A 20,561-nucleotide genomic window follows, 5' to 3' on the forward strand; every position below is an offset into this window, starting at 1 on the left:
CATTGGGAAGCTATAGACCTAAGGAGTGGCAATAACCAATTTTCACACTGGATATGAGGGAAAGACAATCTCTTTTCTTCCCTTTGTGGCATCTGCTTGGCCAACATTGAGGAGAGACTGAGTTTGACTGTGCAAACAAAGGTGTGACAGAAGCCTTGACAAGAGCCAGCACTCAGGGACACACTGGGGAGAAAGCAGGACTTCCTCCAGGATGGGTTAGCTCCCTCAGCTTAATAATCCCTGGGAAAGAAAGTTTGACTTTCTTGCAATTGGCAGAATGCATGCTAGGAGTTGTTTCATTATATTAAATTTTATTGGGCTCATTAAAAAAATTCCAAGTTGGTGAACAGGATATCAGGTATTCTTATATAACAACCTGAAAAGAATAATGTTGATATAATATATTGACCCCAGAATGCTGGAACAGATGTGGGGGAGTCTGTAATTATAATGCTTCATCATCAAGAACCAGGAATTTACCCTAAGTCTGAAGAGGGCAAAGGAAGATTTTTCACAGCTTCTCCTTCTCATGTGTGAAAAATTGAAAAGACAAAGTTAATAACAGGCTTCCTCAACCCACTGTGCAATCTTTGTTCTGGATACTAAAATTAACATTTCTTCTGTTTCCCTCCAGTCTGTTTGAGAAGGGTCTCAACTGTATGGCTTCCTCATGTGTTTTAAAACTGTGAAAAAATGGAATTTGAGCCTTGCAAAGTGTTTCGCATGTCTATCATTTTGTTCTGACCTCTCCCTTTACCTACGACTATGATTAAGTGGCCCTCAGGAGCAGAAGAAACAGGCCATGCAAATGTCACTTGAGGTCTTAGAACACCTTGTTCAGAAAGTCAATGAGCTCACTGACCAAGAGTAGTTATTAAAAATGAATTAAAATGTAAGTAAATCAAAGTTGGAAATATTTTAGTTTTTTCTTGCTCATCTAAAGAGCTGAGATCTTTTCCCCAAAATCCATTATGCACACATCCTGAAAATCACCCCATCTGCATTCCTGCAAATTGCATGATGGCTCAGTTTTCAATGCTGAGAATGCTGTGCTTTCACCAGTCCCAGACCAGTGACCACGGACGCCTTCACTGCAGCACGATTCTGCCTGGCCAGAAAAATCGCTAATTGCATTGTAGAAGGGAGTTTCATCAATTGCAGCCTAACACATTTTAATAGGGAAGAAAGTTGATGAGGTGAAAATGGAAATTTTGACACTTAGGCAACTTAACTTTCTTCTTCTTCTTCTTTTTTTTTCTGCAGAGAAAATTCTCCCTGATTGATGTGGCTATTGCTTTCTTTCTTCTTAGTGGAAGAAGAAAAGGATTTTGCATCCATGGCTGTGAAGAAAGAGAAAGAACAGCAAAAAGAGGTACTATGAGGCAAAGTGAATAGAACTGGATGAATTCTTTTCCTAAATATCCTTTTTAGGTACATTTTTTTCCCTTCTCTGGCCTAACCCAAGTATGACTCCTAAAACACGTGAACACGAATGCAGGAGACATTGACTTTCTGTGGATTAAAGATGGACTACTGTTTGCTCATCTAGAAGTAGGCTTCTGGGGCAGTCCACTTTTGAAGTGAAGAGGGTTTAAAGCTTTAAGTAATATATGTGATTGTAATTAAAAGGCTTGACACTGGACAAAGCACTCTGCATTTAGTGAGTTGTTCATAAATGACCCATTGTTAATGGTAGAAACATTAAGTGCTAGGAACTGGAGGAAACCATGAGGAGAGGCAGGGGAATTAAACAGACACAGGCTTGCCTTCCCGTGAACTTGTGATCTCATGAGGGCTAGAAAAGGTTCTCAGGCGAGGTGGCCTTTGAGAAGCATCCTGTACAAAAGAACATCAAAGTTTCAATGTGAATGATAGAAATTAAGATTTTAAAATGTTATTTCTTGAGAAATAATTGTGACCTAGGATTGCACCTCACTTTGAACTTGCATAATTCTGAGAAACAGTGGTACAGGGGGATTTCTATTTCTTGTTAATGGAGCTAATTTTGTTTCTGTCTATCTCATCATATTGACGTTCACATTAGAGCTTCCTTCTTTCTTGTTTAGTCTGGCCGTCAGCATGCAGCCTTGCCAATGTCTTGTCTTGAAGACACAGATCTCAAATTTGTTACTGAGGAAAATGATGTTGTGTGTTTTTCTCATCCTGTTTCCTCCATTCCTGTCTCATCTGGTTCTTTAAATGAGGATCACTGACAACTTCCTTTCCATCCTTCTTCTGAACCCCTTCCAAATATACATCCAGAGTTCATTCAACCACAGCTACTAGACCAGCAGTCCTGGGAAGAGTAGCATCAGCAGGTTGAATCTCATGATGGAAAGTAAGGAACTTACTAAAGAAGGTGAGATATTCTCAGCTCTCATATTCAGATTTATCTGTTGTTTTTTTTAATCATTTTAAATATCTATTGTATGTATTAACTGTACTTGAACATCACTATTAAACCTATCAACTGTTAATCAGAGTGCTAATTAGGGACTTTGTGCCAGGAAAAGTGGCCAGTCTCACATTTGTGTCTGACCAACTGCAGTGCCATTTACCTCTTCAGGGTTTCAAGTGATTAAATATGAAAACAACTTGAAAAGACTGGGAAATTAAAGTGAGAATTTTTAAATTAAATGTTTTTATTTTGTGATCATTGTAAATTTACATACAGTTGTATGACTACCCTTCAGCCAATTTTCTCCAGAGGCAACATCTTGCAAAACTACCACATAACATCAAACCAGGATATGGACATGGACACAGTCAGGATAGAGCTCACAGGGTCCCCACAAGCACCCCTCATATCGCCCTCATATAGAATATCCTCTTCCATTGAGTTAGCACACATTTAAAGTTGGAACTTAAATGAAAATATTTAGAGAACACATTTATTACTAAATTAAATCACCCTGGCAGAAAAGATGTATATGTTTACTGTTTTTGGTCACTAAAGTTCTTTTTTTTTTTTTTTTTAATGATTCATACATATTGATTTTAATAAATTATCATAAAATGAACATATGTGTAACCATTACTCAAGAAAGAAATAGCACATTACCAGGAACTAAGAAGCCTCCTCTTTTCACCTTTCCATCAATATCCATTTCTTAGCCTCCAAGGGGAACTACTATCCTGATTTTTAAAACTATACTTCAGAAGTGCCTGAAGTCACTTAAGTAGGATCATACAGTATAGATTTTTTAAAAAAATTATTTATTTATTTATTTATTTTAATAAATCTTTATTCAGATTATTACAATTGTTTCTCCTTTTTCCCCCCATAACTCCCCTCCACCCGGTTCCCACCCCACCTACTAAAGTTCTAATGTGTCAACTTACCTAGCTCTAAACTTCTGATGTATTTCTCCACTTGAATTTCTTTTATATATGACCACAAATATGTTTCCAGGTTGTTTTCACTATAAGATGCTAAGTAAATTTTCTGATTAACTTTTCATCTAAATTAGTATCATTAAAACACAACTGGACTCTTCCATCAGACCTGGTTCTTTCAGTTACTTTTTATTGAAAATCAACATCAAAATGTCAATTATAATTACATTTTCTAGAGGAATCTTAGTCCACTTAGTGAGCAAATATTCATGAAAAACTTTTTTTCATTCTCTCTCTCTTTTGCTGTCTTTCATATTTCAGGCAAATTAGGTATTACAAAGTATGGAATGTTTCTCTAAGGAATTTACAGTTCATTGTGATAATAAAATACAAGCAAATGTAACTATAATATACACAAATAGGAGCTTGTTTTAGTCAGTTCAAGATGCTATGACAAAATAACATAAATTGGGTAACTTAAAAAGTCACTTATTTCTCACAGTCTGGAGGCTGGAAGTGAGATCAAGGCCCTGGCAGATTCAGTATCTGGTGAGGACCTACTACCTTGGTTCACAGACAACACCTTCTCATGTGTTTTCACATGGAGGAAGGGTCAAGGGAGCTCTCTAGAGTCTCTTTTATAAGAACACTAATCTTATTATGGAGGCTCCAGCCTCATCAACTAATTAGCTCAGGGCCCACTTCCAAACACCATCACACTGGAGGGTAGGGCTTCAAGATATGAATGGGGGGGGGGTATGGAGAGACACAGAAACATTTAGTCCATAACAGATCTATAAGAAACAGATACAAATATAGATGGCATATCTATACTAATAATAGAGGAATGTGCAAATTGTCCAGGACACCATCACAGTAATAACTGAACAGCAGGCTGCATGGGGCAACCAGGCTGGCAGGGGGGTTAGTGAGGGATGACCAAAAGACTGAAGAGCAGGCTGCGTGGGGCAACCAGGCCAGCAGGGGGGACAGTTGGGGGCGACCAGGCCAGCAGGCAGAGGTGGTTAGGGGTGGTCAGGCTGGCGCGTGGGCGGGGGGGGGGGGGGGGAGTTAGGGGCAATCAGGCAGGCAGGCAGGTGAGAATTTAGGAGCCAGCGGTCCCAGATTGTGAGAGGGATGTCTGACTGTCGGTTTAGGCCCGATCTAAATCGGCAGTTGGACATCTTTCGAGGGGTCCTGGATTGTAGAGGGTGCAGGCTGGGCTGAAGGGATCCCCCCTCCCATGCACGAATTTCATGCAGCAGGCCTCTAGTATATATATTAGTAGCCCTGCGCACAAATCCGTGCGCCAGTAGCTCTTTGCCTGCTGCCCCGCCCTCCTGTAGCTCCCCCCGCCCTCCCTCATAGCTTGCTGCCCTGCCCCCTCCTGTAGCTCTCTGCCCCACCATCCTGCTGATCCGTGATCTGGTTGTTCTGGGTCAGTCCTTACGCTTCACAGCATAACAACCATTTGCATATTACATCTTTAATATAGGATATATATTTTTATATATATATATATGTAGCATCCAGGTGGAGATCAGAGTTGGGATAGCTGTATACATTTTGTTTAATTCTCATTCTGTTTGGTTTGTCTGTTTTGATTGGTATTTACCTGAGCATCAACTCTGTTAAATATTTTAAATGTCAACTTGGGTGTAAGAAGATTTTTAGTGTATATGTGAAAAAAGGTAGCTTAATTGTGCTAAAAAATTCTGAAAGGGAAGAAAAAAAGGAAGTGATATCTGCATAGTAGGTGCAACCACAGTATGTCAGTTGAAAAATGACCATCTGAAACATGGACTCTATTCTACAGGAAAATAAAAACAAAGTATTTAAATGAGAATGTGGCATGGTCCTGGCTGTAAGTCAAGGTGGAATAATGTGTGCAAAGCAAACATTTTTAAAATAAAAAATTTAAATTAAGAAAACATTATTTATGTCACCAATGCAAATGTGTAAAAATACTTTTTGAGGATTTGTAAAAATATAAGGCTTTTTTCCTACTCAAATCTTTCCTTCACTCTGCCAAGCTAAAGACATAGATTTTGGTGGGATAATTTATACTTATCATTCAATACATCCAACAATACAGTCAAGTAGATGAAGATTCTTTAGAACTCCTAAGGTCATGTTGGAGTTCAGGGAGTGACCTGACTTAAAAATATCAACATGAACATGACATATACTTAGAAGATGATATAGTTTTAACAATTTTAGGCTTCCTGTCTTATAAGGTAGTCAAAGTCTCGAGCAGTAATTTGGAGAGGTTAGGCAGCCTAAAGGAGAAAATTGTTCACTTTTTATCTTATAAGTGATCTGTTGATTATGGAAACAAATCTATGTGTTGACTAACAATAACAGTGATTTATAATCTGTTTTCCATTGGATAATCTAATCTATTCTAATCTAATCCAATTTTCATGGAATTAATTATTTTCTCAATGAAAATAATGTTTAAAAATGTAGGTGATGTTCTATAGAATGGTCTTGTTTTCCTATCTTACTTTACTGCCCAAACTTGATGCATGTAAAGACAACCACCTAAAAACCACAAAATCCAAATAAAAAACTGATTATGTATGAAAATAAAATCTTCTGTACCATCATCACAGTATGTTGCTGAAAATATAGTGCAAAAAGAAAATCCAACTGTTATACAAAGCATCTCATCTGTAACAATTTTTATTTTTCTGAGATTATTTCCCAATTGTTGGCTCCCAGAAATGCATTACATTTCTCATTAAATGGTGAAGATAAAAAAGAGCATGCAAAATCATAGTTGGTAATTTTAAATCAAGCCTAAGAAAAATAATTCTTTCATACATGTTAGATAAGCAGTTATATCTAATGATACTATATTGATAAATAGAACAATTTATTTTTCAAGTTGGCAATATTATAAAATCTATTTTTGAGTTATATGTATTATGTATTTAACATTTCCCAATGTCTTTGCTCTATTACTTATAGAGAATAGTTCCCAGATATTTATTTATTATACCATGAAAATAGAGGACTATTCCTTATTCATGTGTTCACCAGGTCTGTGATTATCATTTTATGATATTCGGCAGAATGTACTCTGCTATGTCACATAATTACTATGCTTTGATGAAATGGAACAGATATAAGTAAAAATGATATAAATCAGATGAAATGAACACCTGCTGGAGGCCAGCTAATAATATAATTTTCAAGGTGACCCAATGCAATTACTCTGCCTACACAAAGATTTCTATTAGTTTCCATGTTATTAGCAAAGGTGTAAATAATTATATGGTAAATATGAGCTCATCATGGGTAACAATAGACTAATAAAGTGCTTCAATGATTCATATGTCTTTCCGAAGTGCACATATTATGGGAACCACATCAGAAACTCTGAAGTACATTTGCCATTTAACAAATAAGTAAGTTAAGAGTAATTTCATCCAATTTTTCAAAAGACCAGTTGCTTTTCTTTGAAGACTAAAACTGTAAAAATATTGCTTTCTTATACTGAGTGTATACAGGAAATAGACACTAAGGCAAAACTTATGTGCTGACACTGTATAGATGAGTGCAAACCCAGGGCAGCAGGAGTGTGGGGGAAGGAAATTCAAACAAGCAATTGGAAGATAAAATACACAGGGATGCATTTTTAGGCTGGCCACCCCTTTGTCACAAGAGCTGCTGACCATTCAGTCTCATGGGATATCTTCATATTAGTCTTATGAACTATTGGTCTTATGAACTACTGTGCCCCCTGTTCCTCACCTATCCAGGTATCCTCTCCTAGGGTGTGAAACCTTCTGCATCTTCACGATGCATGACCCCTACTTCCAGGCAGCCTCTGGGAAGTATGTGCCTCAGTGGGTCCAGAATTGTCAATTCTGGAGGCAGCAGGGAGTCCTACATGGTCCCAATGATCTGTTGTCAGCAGCAGGAACTGTCCAGGGGCAGGGTGTTGGGTAAGAGGAAATGTGTGCATGCAGATCTTAGTTGGAGATCTATAGGGTTCACTATGATTACATTTTTCCTCTCTCAAATCTTGTCTACATTTACAGTGTTCTATTTTTTTTCAAATAGTAACTTATTTAATAAAATCACTAAGAAGACTGTTTCCAAAATGAAATTTTATGATTTTTAAAATATGCTCCATTGGTTAATCACTAGTTGTAGAGAGCGGTCTGGGAAGGCACATGTATACTTTTTTAATTCTTATCAGCTGAGCCCAAGGGCACTGGCAGAATCCTGTTATCAGTACTGATTGCATGTACTTGGAATGAGGAACAAAAAGGACCTTGACCCACCCAAAATAAGGAGCCTACTCAGATCCTGATGAATAGGATTTGGGCACACCCGAAACTCCTTTTTATCATAAAATCCCTTTTGGAAACCAATAAATATGCTGTGTTGTCTGAGGTGAGTGTGACTGTCTCTCTATCAGAGGACAGGAAGCCACCCGGCACCCAGCTTGAATCTATTTCTGTCTCTTGTCTCTTTCTTTCTCTAATTTCTAACCCCCAGCTCCACCCCTCAGGAACCTGTCTTTCTCCCTTTCCGTGTGGGACGTGGAAAAGGAAGAAACACCGCACCACAACTAGTCCTCAAGACCTTCAGAGGATAATTCCTTGGGTTTCCCTTCTGTAAAAGATGCTGAGAATTAATGAACAGGCAGGACATTGTTGATGACAGTCAGGACATTGTTGATGACAGTAAGGGTCCATTCAAAACATATATACAATGGAATATTGCTCAGCCATGAGAAAAGATGAAATACTGCCATTTGCAGCAACATAGATGGACCTTGAGAATATTATGTAAAGTGAAATAACTCTGGAAGACAAAGCTAAGAACCATATGACTTCACTCATATGTGGGATATAAAACTGAAACTCGTGGACACAAACAGCAATTGGTGGTTGCCAGAGGGAAGGGGGTGGGGAATAGGGAGTGAAGGGGGCATAATATATGGTGATGGAAGATGATTTGAACTTTGGATGGTGGGCACACAGTGCAGTATACAGGTCTTGTAACATAGAAAGCCATACTTGAAATCTATATGATCCTATTAACCAATGTCATCCCAATAAATTTAATAAAAACAACAAAAAAACCCACAAAAATTAAAAAATAAAATCATACTCCACAATAAATAAATACAAAAAACAAACCAGAAAACAAAACATGTCTAAAAGGATATTACCAGTAACCTCCTACACAATATATAGGGCAGATACTCACATTCGGGGAGTGGAGATGCTCGTATGTGAATGTGTCAGGTTGGTGGTGTTGGAGAGGAAAGATGTTTCTTCAACTGTATAAGCACCACCTCCCAATATTTTTATTTTTTATGCAGAAGAAGTGAATTTTAAAATATATTTTTACCAACTGTACATATATATTTAAAGGATTGATGCTTACACTTCATTATTTCTTGGATGTGGATACTCTTAAAGAGTATCTCTTCAACAAGAAAGATAAGCCAAAGTGCATTTCAGCATTTGTTTTTTTCCATAAAGAGAAAGGTCTTCAATATCCAGGAGACATTTTCTGACAGAAAGCAGGAAGATGACTCCAGGTGGGCGTGTAGGTGGGGGTGCAGAAGAGGAGGAACCCCAACAGTGTGCCCAGAAATTGGTATCACTCCTTGGGACCAATGGACAATTTATGTAGGATCAAATGTATGCATTCATAGCAATCTTTTTTTTTTTTTTTTGCTGTGCATGAATATCCATTTGTAAATTTTGCATGAGTTTTGTTTCTATCTGAATGGAGAGCTTGTTTCATATAAAACAAAGGAAACAGAATCAAGGGGATTTCTATATACATAGTGAAGAGGGATTTAAAATGTGAAGACACAAAAAAGAAAGACAAAAGCTACCAGAAATTCCTGAAAATGCTGTTTCACTCACTTCTCACATGAGATGGTGGCTTTATTTTAACAAAGCAGTCAGTTCCTCTACAACAAAACCTCCCTGTGGCTGAAACTGAATTTGAAAATGATATTTGGAATACAAATCCTTCAGCATGCCCACAGAAAGAGACTCCAGAGACAAGTGGAGAACAAGATGTCCCATTATGGCTCAATGCAGGTGTAGATCACCTGACTCTACGTGTGTCCTGGCACCTGAGAAAGAGGCAGGTGTGTTCCCCCAGGCACAGGTAGAGATGGGAATCTCTGCCTCGGTGCCATAGCCACTCAACCTCTCAAATATGTTGCTAATTTCAAATAGTGGGGTCACTATGAGATCTCTGTAAAAAAACAAAGGCTTATTTAAAATACTACGTTATAAATTGTTTTTTGTTGTTGTTGTTGTTTGTTTGTGTGTTTGTTTGTTTTTCCCACCAAAGTTGACCTGGAAGAAATGCACACACAGTGAAAAGAACTACTTGCTATGGATTGAAAGTGTCTTTCTTTTTTTTTCTCCTGTATTAAAGTGTCATTTAATCCTTTTTCCTACCATAAGATATGTTGAGAAGTGCAAATGTTTATTTTGTTCACATTCTTTGGAAAAGTGGCTCTTGGACAGCCTTTGAGCATAGACTGGCTGTGAAATACTGTGGAAAGTAAGTTTTCACTTCACCTGGTCCTGTAGTCACCACTCAGTAGTGTCCTGGGGTTGGTAGCCCTACTTACCCCTTACATTATTGGCCAGCGTATAGCAATGGCCTTCTGGGGAGTCTGACCAGAGGGTGGCCAGGAAATATGTGAAAAACCCTCAGATATTGGCAAAGGCAAATCGCTGTTTCATACAGAAGATTCTCCTTGGAGCCTGGGGACCTGGGAAATTACTTCTTCTGGGAGATGGTGGGCATTTCTTGCTTTCTGTGGCCATCTCCATAAGTTCTCATATTTTTTGACATTAAAGAAAGTTTAAATCTCCTAGTGTGTCTTTTTGTGCACTTCTATAAATCATGTTGCATTAAGATCTTGATAAAAATGTAGGTTTTAAGGGGCATGGGATGAGTTGTAAATATCTATTTTTAAGTATGTCTACTGTTGTGAAAATAAAACTGCATTTAGAAGCAAATTTTTGTGTAAAAAGTGAACGGTTTAAAGAGATGTTTTTATTGAAGTGACATGCAATTGAGAATGGTGCCACTTATAGGAGAACATAGTGTCAGCATGGCTGCATCATAGGAGTAACTGTCTTGGAAAACATCAGATGGCAGGACAGAAGAGCAAACGTATTTATGGAAAACAAAGAGATGCCAGGGTTGCCAGATTTACAAAGGACAGTAAATATTGCTGTATAACTGCACATTTGGTCACTGGGGGTTAAGTTGGTTGTGTTTCCGTTGATTTTCCAAACTGTCCTCTTTCACATTTCCCCCCTTCAAATACCTTGTCAGTTAGTGCCCACCAATTATGCTCATTTCATGGCCAAAAGCAGGTAATGAGATGCTGATTGGGAATTCTAGAATTCACTTGCTGATGATTATGTGTTATTTTAACAGGAGAATGACAATAATTTCCTGTAATGCCACTTGTTAAGGTAATTATGCTATAATTGCCTTATCAAGGTGTCATACAGGAGAGGGGAGAAATTCCAAGATTTCACAGCTGCTGTCATGTTCCTATAAGCGTTCTCTTGAAATTGCATTGTCAGCCATAGGGATTAATCCCTTCTGATTGTGTTAAACCTGAACATTATTGCCCTGGATAGATTATGTGACCTTAAAACGATATTTTTCAAGAGTTGATATTTTTCCATGCATGTCTTAATATGAAAGTTATGTGGTGAATTAAATGCACAAAATTGCAGGTTCAGTGAAACATGTTTCACCTGCAGTGGACTCTGAAGCATTCATTTATAGAAAAATGTGAATTTAAGAATAAATCAATTACTAATAAACATAGTAACATGTAATAAAGCGCATATGTATTTAAAATATAGAAGTAAGGAGATCCAGATGGCTGCCGACAGGATGGCAGGCTGCAAGATAGTGTGAGAGTGAGAGAACGAAAGGAGAATGCATGGACGTGTGGGGAGTGTCAGTATTTGTGAGTGAGGGACAGCTATATTCCAAGGGACTGTTGGGGACTGGTGGACTGGCCACCCAGATGGGGCAGCCTCTACTGTGTGTGAAATCTCTCCAGGAGCAGCCGGCTCTGCCCCAGAGGCTGCGTCATCTTGAAGGGGATACGGCTGTGATCGGGAGACCGACTGTGATTGGAACCCCAGCCTTACCTTCAACCGTGGAGATCTCAGATACCTCCCAGGACCTTACAACTACAACGCCCAGGGGCCAGTCACCTCAGCTCGAATCCACCCATGCTGGAACTCCAACCTCCCTGACCCTGGGTGCCTGGGAGGTCTGCTCAGGGGGAGACAAAGTGGTGCAAATTTGGCGACGGGCCCTGTGTCTTCTCACAGAGCAGAAAGCACAGCTGAATCAAAGGGCACCCACCAGGAACTGGCAAATTAAACACAGCTGGCAATCTGTGAATGGAAAGATCAGATATTGCCTAGAGAAAGGTGAGATTTGGGATCCAGGCTGGAGGGAGAAACACGTGCAGTGGGAACTAGAGCCTCAGAGGAAGACTGCCCCCCACAAAATCCGTGGCTATTGGGGTCAGTGTAGCCCTTGAATGTGGAAGGAGGTCCACAGGGCTGGTGGCAGAAGGGGATTCAAGATATTAACCCACAGCTGGACTGGACCCAGAAAGGCAGCCTGAAGTTCTGTACAGGCTGTGCACAGCCAGGGGGAAAAGACATATACAGAGTCGAGTGCAGAGACACGCTCAGAGATGCGCGCAGAACCAGAGTAGAGAGGCCTTTTAGCCCCGGATATTAAGACAGAAACACTGCCACCCAGGGGTTGTATCAGAAATAGACTTTTGTGTGTAAATACAACTAAAGGCACACTGAGAACCAAAGAGAGCAGAGAGATCTCGCCTGCTTGAAAACAAGATTGTGGCTTATGACACAGAGGAGTGGTGGATCGCAGGGAACTTCAATATTGTGTTGACTACCTGCAAGGAAACAGACGTGCCAAGCAACACAGTGGAGGAAGGGAATGACCTTCACTGCTTCATATTTTTAATCTTTTACTTAAAAAACTAATGTTTTTCCTCTCAAATGATTTTACCTTGTTTTTATTATATTTTTATTTTTAACTATTAGTATTAATACTACTATTTTATCATTTTTAAAAGTTTTTTATGTTATTTTTTATTTATTTTATTTTATTTTGTGATTAGTGTTCTACATTCTATTTTTATTTCCACAGTAGCATTATTTTACTCTATCTCAATTTTTCCTTTATGCCAACACTCTCTACCTCATTTTTCCCCTTTTTGTCCTATTTCTCTTATTGTATTCCTGCTTTAGTTTTTTTCTACCCTTCCTTTTTACTCCCTGTTAAAAATTGATCTTACTTACATATTTAATTTCCTCTCCCCTGCTCCAAGCCCATACATGCTTTTCTCTTCTCTTTCTTCACTATCCAAATTCTATTATTTTTGTTTGCCTTTCTCTTACTTTCTGTCTTGTTGTTGTTTGTTTGATTGTTGATTAGTTTTTTGTTTTTGTTTTTGTTTGTTTTGTTTTGCTTCTGTTTTGCTTCTGTTTTTCCTCTCTTCCCTTATTCTCTTCTTCTACTAATAGCTTAACTAATTCCAATCACCAACTCAGGCCTATCTACTCTCTTTTTCCAATAGTAAATAAATATATAGATAGATAGATTAAAAAAGGAGGAAAATTTTATATATATATATATATATATATATATATATATATATATAAATTTTCTTTTATATATATATTCCTATATATATGTATATATATATCCTATCTAATAAAAGAGTAATATGCAAATTAACCATCACTCCGCTACACCCACAAGCCATGACTACCAGCCAATCACGAGCAAGTATGCAAATTAACCCCAAACCAGATGGCTGTGACCATGGAGCAAGCAGGAGCCTTGGGTTTCTCCGGCAATGGAGGAAGCCATGCTTTCCGCACACCCTGGCTAACCCAGGCCTCCACTCAAGGCTCCAAAGTTTCAATTATAGAAGATAAATAAATCCCAACAAAAATGGCTGCAGCCACGGAGCAAGCAGAAGGCTTGGCTCTGCTCAAGGCTACAAAGTTTCAATGATAGAAGACAAATAAATCCCAGATACCAGGGCCTCCTCTTGGGTCACCAGGGGGCATGATCAGACTGCAAACCATCACAGGCCCCTCACCCAGGCCACCCTATGCCCCAAGGGAACCCCCACCCTGATCTGGGACACCCTTCAGGACAAACCAGCTGGCCCCCACCCATGCACCAGACCTCTATCCTATCTAATAAAAGAGTAATATGCAAATTGACCGTCATTCCAACACAAGATGGCTGCCCCCATGAGGTCAAACATGGCTTCTCCCATGTAGACACAAGATGGCCACCACAAGATGGCCAGCAACGGAGGGCAGTTGGGAGGGACCAGGCCTGCAAGGGAGGGCAGTTGGGGGTGATCAAGCCTGCAGGGAAAGGCAGTTAGGGGAGACCAGGCCTGCAGGGGAGGACAGTTAGGGGCAAACAGGCTGGCAGAGGAGGGAAGTTGGGGGTGACTGGGCCTGCAGGGAAGGGCAGCTGGGGGGGACCCAAGCCTGCAGGGGAGAGCAGTTGGGGGGGGGACCAGGCCTGCAGGGGAGCAGTTAGGCATCAATCAGGCTGGCAGGGGAGTGGTTAGAGGGTGATCAGGCTGGCAGGCAGAAGTGGTTAGGAGCAATCAGGAAGGCAGGCAAGTGAGCAGTTGGGAGCCAGCAGTCCTGGATTGTGAGAGGCATGTTCGACTGCCTGTTTAGGTAGGATCGGGCCTAAACAGGCAGTTGGACATCCCTTGAGGGATCCTAGATTGGACAGGGTGCAGGCTGGGCTGAGGGACACCACCCCCGCCATGCATGAATTTCATGCACTGGGCCTCTAATATATATATTATAGATATCCTTTTTTGGTATTTTGTTTTTTACTTTTATTCTTATACACTCATTCTCTTTCTACCTCCTCTATACTGAATTGTGGCTATTTCCCCATTCATTCAATTCCTTGACCTTACATTTGGGAAATATGCTTGGCCTCCTCAGATTCATCTAGTTGTTTGTTGTTTGGAGGTTATTGTTTGCATTTCCTGAATTAGTTGTTGTTTGTAGTTTGCTTTCATCTCTGGGTGTTTGTTGTTTGCATTTTTTAAATTAGTTGTGTTTTATTGCAGTTTTCTCCCCATATACATATATTTTCCCTTTCTTTTTTCTTCTCTTTCTTACAATTTTTCCTTTTCTCAATATCATTTTTGCACTCCTTTCTATTCCCTAATTCTCTTTTCTCTGGTGCTCACCTTTATTTGGGGGTATTAGTATTGTGAATACATTTGTGTTTGGTGCCCTGTATGTTGTGTCTTATTGTGTTGTATTTTGTGCCTTTAAGTCAATGCAGGAGAGAGAGAGCCACATAACCAGAAACCCTGAGAGGATCGATCATGGGGAGACAAGGAAACAGCCCACATACAAAAGAAAAGAAGGAATCACCAGAAAAGGAAGTAAATGAAATGGAGGCAAACAATATAACAGAGAAAGAATTCAGAGCAATGGTCATAAGGTCATTGAAAAGAATAGAAGACAAACTCAACAATATGTGTAAGAACTAAGAGGAAATGTAGAAGAACCAAGAAGAGAAGAAAAATGACATTGCTGCAATAAAGAACTCAATAGAAAGCATCAACAGTAGACTAGAAGAAGTGGAGGACCACATCAGTGAGCTAGAAGACAAGGTAGGAAAAAATACCCAAGCAGAGTAGCATCTCGAAAAAAAAAATTAAAAAAAAGGAGGAGAGCCTAAGGGAACTTTGGGACAACATGAAATGAAACAACATCCACATAATAGGGGTTCCAGAAGAGAGAAAACTGAGCAAGGAATAGAAACTCTGTTTGAAGAAATAATGACAGAAAACTTCCCTGATATCAGGAAGAAAAAACTCACACAAGTCCAAAAAGCTCACAGAGTCCCAAATAAGATCAACCCCAAAAGACTGACACCAAGACACATTATAATTAAATTGGCAAACACCAATGACAAAGTAAGAATCTTAAAGGCTGCCAGAGAGAGACAGAAAGTTACCTACAAAGGATGCCCCATCAAACTGTTGACTGATTTCTCAACAGAAACACATCAGGCCAGAAGGGAATAGAATGAAATATACAAAGCAAGGGTCTGAATCCATAAATACTGTACCCAGCAAGGCTATCATTCGAAAGTGAGGGTGAAATCAGGAGCTTCACAGAAAAAAAAAGGACTAAGGGAGTTTATTACCAACAAACGAGCAATGCAAGAAATGCTAAAGGGTCTGCTGTAAAAAGAAGAAATAGGAAGGGAAGAAGGAACACGGGCTTAAAGAATAAAAATGTGATACCATCTCACACCTGTCAGAATGGCTATCATCAACAAATCAACAAATGACAGTGCTGGTGAGGATGAGGAGAAAAAGGAACCTTCATGCACTGCTGGTGGGAATGCAGACTGGTGCAGCCACTGTGGAGAACAGTATGGAGTTTCCTCAAAAAACTAAAAATGGAACTCCCAATTGACCCAGTGATCCCACTTCTAGGAATATATCCCAAGAAACTAGAAACACCAATTAGAAAGGATATATGTACCCCTATGTTCATAGCAGCACAATTTACCATAGCTAAGATTTGGAAACAGCCTAAGTGCCCATCAACAGATGAGTAGATTAAAACACTGTGGTACATCTACACAATGGAATACTACACTCCAGTAAAAAAGAAGGAGTTCTTACCATTTGCAACAGCATGGATGGAACTGAAGAGCATTATGCTAAGTGAAATAAGATAGGCAGAGAAAGATAAATATCACATGATCTCACTCCTTTATGGAATATAATGAACAACATAAACTGATGAACAAAAATAGATCCAGAGACAGAGAAACATGGATCAGACCATCAAACCTCAGAGGGAAGGTAGAGGAGGGTGGGGGTAAAAAGGAGAGATCAACCAAAGGACTTGTATGCATGCACATAAGCCTAACCAATGGGCACAGACAACAGGGGGGTGAGGGCATGAGTAGGGGAGATGAGGGGTAATGGGGGAATAAGGACACATATGAAACACCTTAATCAATAAAGAAATTAAAAAAAAGAGTATAAAAATGGTGACAAACAAGTACCTATCAATAATAACTTTAAATGTAAATGGATTAAATGCCCCAATCAAAAAACATAGGGTTGCTGAGTGGATAAGAAAACATTACCCATATATCTGCTGTCTACAGGAAACCCACCTTAGAACAAAGGTCTCACACAGACAGATAGTGAAGGGATGGAAAAAGATTTTTCAAGCGAATGGAAATGAAAAAAAGCTGGGGTAGCAATACTTATATCTGACAAATTAGACTGCAAAGTGAAGGCCATAACAAGAGATAAGGAAGGCCACTTCATAATACTAAAGGGAGCAATTCAAGAAGATAGAACTCTGGTAAACATATATGCACCCAATAAAGGAGAACGCAAATGAATAAAAAAACTTTTGTAGGATATAAAGGGACAGATTGACAGCAATACAGTCATAGTAAAGAACTTTAATACTCCACTAACACCACTGGCTAAATCCTCTAAACAAAAATCAGCAAAAAAACATCAATCCTAAATGACTCACTAGATCAGATGGAATTAATTGACATCTTCAGAACATTCCACCCCAAAATCACAGAATATACATTCTTCTCAAGTGCACATGGGTCATTTTCAAAGATGAACCACATATTGGGGCACAGGCAAAGTCTCTTCACATTGAAGAAGATAGAAATCATGTCAAGCATCTTCTCAGATCACAATGGCATAAAACTAGAAATCAACTATAATAATAATAATAATAATAATAATAATAATAATAATAATAAATCAAACACCTGGAGGCTAAATAGCATGCTATTAAACAATGATTGGGTTACCAATGAGATCAAAGAAGAAATAAAAAACATCATGGCAACAACTGACAATGAAAACACAACAACACAAAATCTATGGGACACAGTAAAAGCAGTCTTGAGAGGGAAGTTCATAGCTCTGCAGGCCTATCTCAGAAAATAAGAAAATATGGTAATAAATTATCTAACCCTACAACTCAAAGAGTTAGAAAGGGAGCAACAAGAAAAGCCCAGGGTAAGCAGAAGGAAGGAAATAATAAAGATCAGAGATGAGATAAATGACATAGAAACAAACAAACAAAAAAAGATAATACAAAAGATCAACAAAACCAAGAGCTGGTTCTTTGAAAGGATAAACACGATTGATAAACCTCTAGCCAGGCTCACCAAGAAGCAAAGTGAGAGGACCCAATTAAACAAAATCAGAAATGAAAGAGGTGAAGTAACAACTGATCCCACAGAAATACAAATGATTATGAAAAAATACTATGAACAATTTTATTACAACAAAATGGACAACCTAGATGAAATGGACATATTCTTAGAAAAATACAAGCTCCCAAAACTCAATCAAGAAGAATAAAAAAACCTCAATAGGCTGATAACTACGGAAGAAATTGAAGCAGCGATAAAAAACCTTCAAACAAAAAAACCTTCAGCAAACAAAAGCCCTGGTCCAGACAGCTTTACAAGGGAGTTCTATCAAGCATTCACAGAACTAAAACCTATCCTACTCAGACTATTCCAAAAAATTCAAGAGTAAGGTACACTTCCAAGCTCTTTCTATGAAGCCAGCATTATCTTAATTCTAAAATCAGATAAAGACACCACAAAAAGAACTACAGGCCAATAACCTTGATGAACATAGATGCTAAAATCCTCAACAAAATTCTAGCAAATCAGATCCAGCATTACATTAGAAAGATCATACACCATGACCAAGTGGGATTTATTCCAGGCATGCAAGGATGATACAATATCTGCAAATCAATAAATGTGATATATCACATAAACAAACTGAGAGACAAAAATCACATAGTCATATCAATCAATGCAGAAAAAGCATTTGACAAAATCCAACACCCTTTCTTTTCTTTTTTTTTTTTAATATATTTCATTGATATTTTACAGACAGGAAGGGAGAGGGATAGAAAGTTAGAAACATTGATGAGAGAGAAACATCGATCAACTGCCTCCTGCACACCCGCTACTGGGGATGTGCCCGCAACCAAGGTACATGCCCTTGACTGGAATCGAACCTGGGACCCTTCAGTCCGCAGGCCGATGCTCTATCCACTGAGCCAAACCAGCTAGAGCCCAACACCCTTTCTTGATAAAAACTCTCAGCAAAGTGGAAATAGAGGGATCATACCTCAACATAATAAAAGCCTTATATGACAAACCTACAGCCAACATCACACTCAATGGGCAAAAACTAAACTCATTTCCCCTAAGAACTGGAACAAGACAGTGATGCCCACTCTCACCACTCCTATTCGATATAGTACTGGAAGTGCTAATCATAGCGATCAGACAAGAAGAAGAAATAAAAGGCATCCAAATTGGAAAAGAAGAAGTAAAACTGTCCTTATTCACAGATGACATGATACTATACATAGAAAACCCCAAAGACTCTGTCAAAAAACTACTGGACCCAATAAATGAATTTGGCAATGTAGCAGGATACAAAATTAACACCCAGAAATCTATGGCCTTTTTATACACTAATAATGAACTCACAAAAAGAGAAGAGAAAAAAAAAATCCCATTTACCATTGCACCAAAATAAATAAATAAATAAATAAATAAATAAATAAATAAATAAATAAATAAATAAGATACCTAGGAATAAACTTAACTAAGGACGTAAAAGACCTATACTCAGAAAACTACAGGACATTGAAAAAAGAGATAGAGGAAGACATAAACAAATGGAAGAACATAACATGTTCATGGATTGGCAGAATCAACATCATTAAAATGTCCATAATACATAAAGCAATCTACAGATTCAATGCCATCCACATTAAAATACCAACGGCATATTTCAAATATTTAGAACAAACTCTCCAAAACTTCATCTGGAATAAAGAAAGACCCCAAATAGCCACAGCAATCCTGAGAAAGAAGAACAAAGTTGGAGGGATCACAATACCAGATATCAAGCTATATTTCCAAGCCACAGTTCTCAGAACTACATGGTACTGGCACAAGAACAGACATATAGACCAATGGAACCGAACAGAGAACCCAGAAATCAACCCAAGCCATTATGCTCAATTAATATTTGACAACGGAGGCAAGAGCATACAATGGAGTCAAGCCAGTATCTTTAAAAAATGGTGCTGGGAAATTTGATCAGATACATGCAAAAAAATGAAAGTAGATCACCAACTTACACTATTCACAAAAGCAAACTCAAAATGGCTATAGGACTTAAATGGGAAACCATAAAAATCCTACAAGACTTCATAGGCAGCAAAATAGCAGACAAATGTCGTAGCAATATCTTTACAGACATAGCTCCTAGGGCAATAGAGACTAAGGAGAAAATAAACAAATGGGATTACATCAAAATAAAAAGCTTCTGCACAGCAAAAGAAACCATCAACAAAACAAGAAAGCCCAATGCATGGGAGAACATATTTGCCAATGATATTTCTGACAAGTGTTTAATCTCCAAAATTTACAGAGAACTCATATAACTTAACAAAAGGAAGATAAATGATCCAATCAAAAAATGGGCAAAGGATCTAAATAGACACTTTTCTAAAGAGGACATACAGAAGGCCTAGAGACATATGAAAACATGCTCAAAGTCACTAATCATCCAAGAGATGCAAATCAAAACAACAATGAGATACTATCTCACACCTGTCAGAATGGCTATCATCAACAAATCAACAAATGACAATTGCTGGAGAGGATGTAGAAAAAAAGGAACCCTCCTGCACTGCTGGTAGGAATCCATATTGGTGCAGCCACTGTGGAGAACAGTATAGAGTTTCCTCAAAAAGTAAAAAATGGAACTCCCATTTGACCCAGTAATCCCACTCCTAGGACTATATCCCAAGAAGCCAGAAACACCAATCAGAAAGGATATATGCACCCCTATGTTCATAGCAGCACAATTTACAATAGCTAAGATTTGGACAGCCTAAGTGCCCATCAGCACATGAATGGATTAAAAAACGGTGGTATATCTACACAATGGAATACTATGCAGCTCTAAAAAAGAAGGAACGTTTACCATTTGCAACAGCATGGATAGAACTGGAGAGAATTATGCTAAGCGAAATAAG

The sequence above is a fragment of the Plecotus auritus genome (assembly GCF_963455305.1).
Source record: "Plecotus auritus genome assembly, chromosome: 1".
NCBI classification, from domain to species: Eukaryota; Metazoa; Chordata; class Mammalia; order Chiroptera; family Vespertilionidae; genus Plecotus; species Plecotus auritus.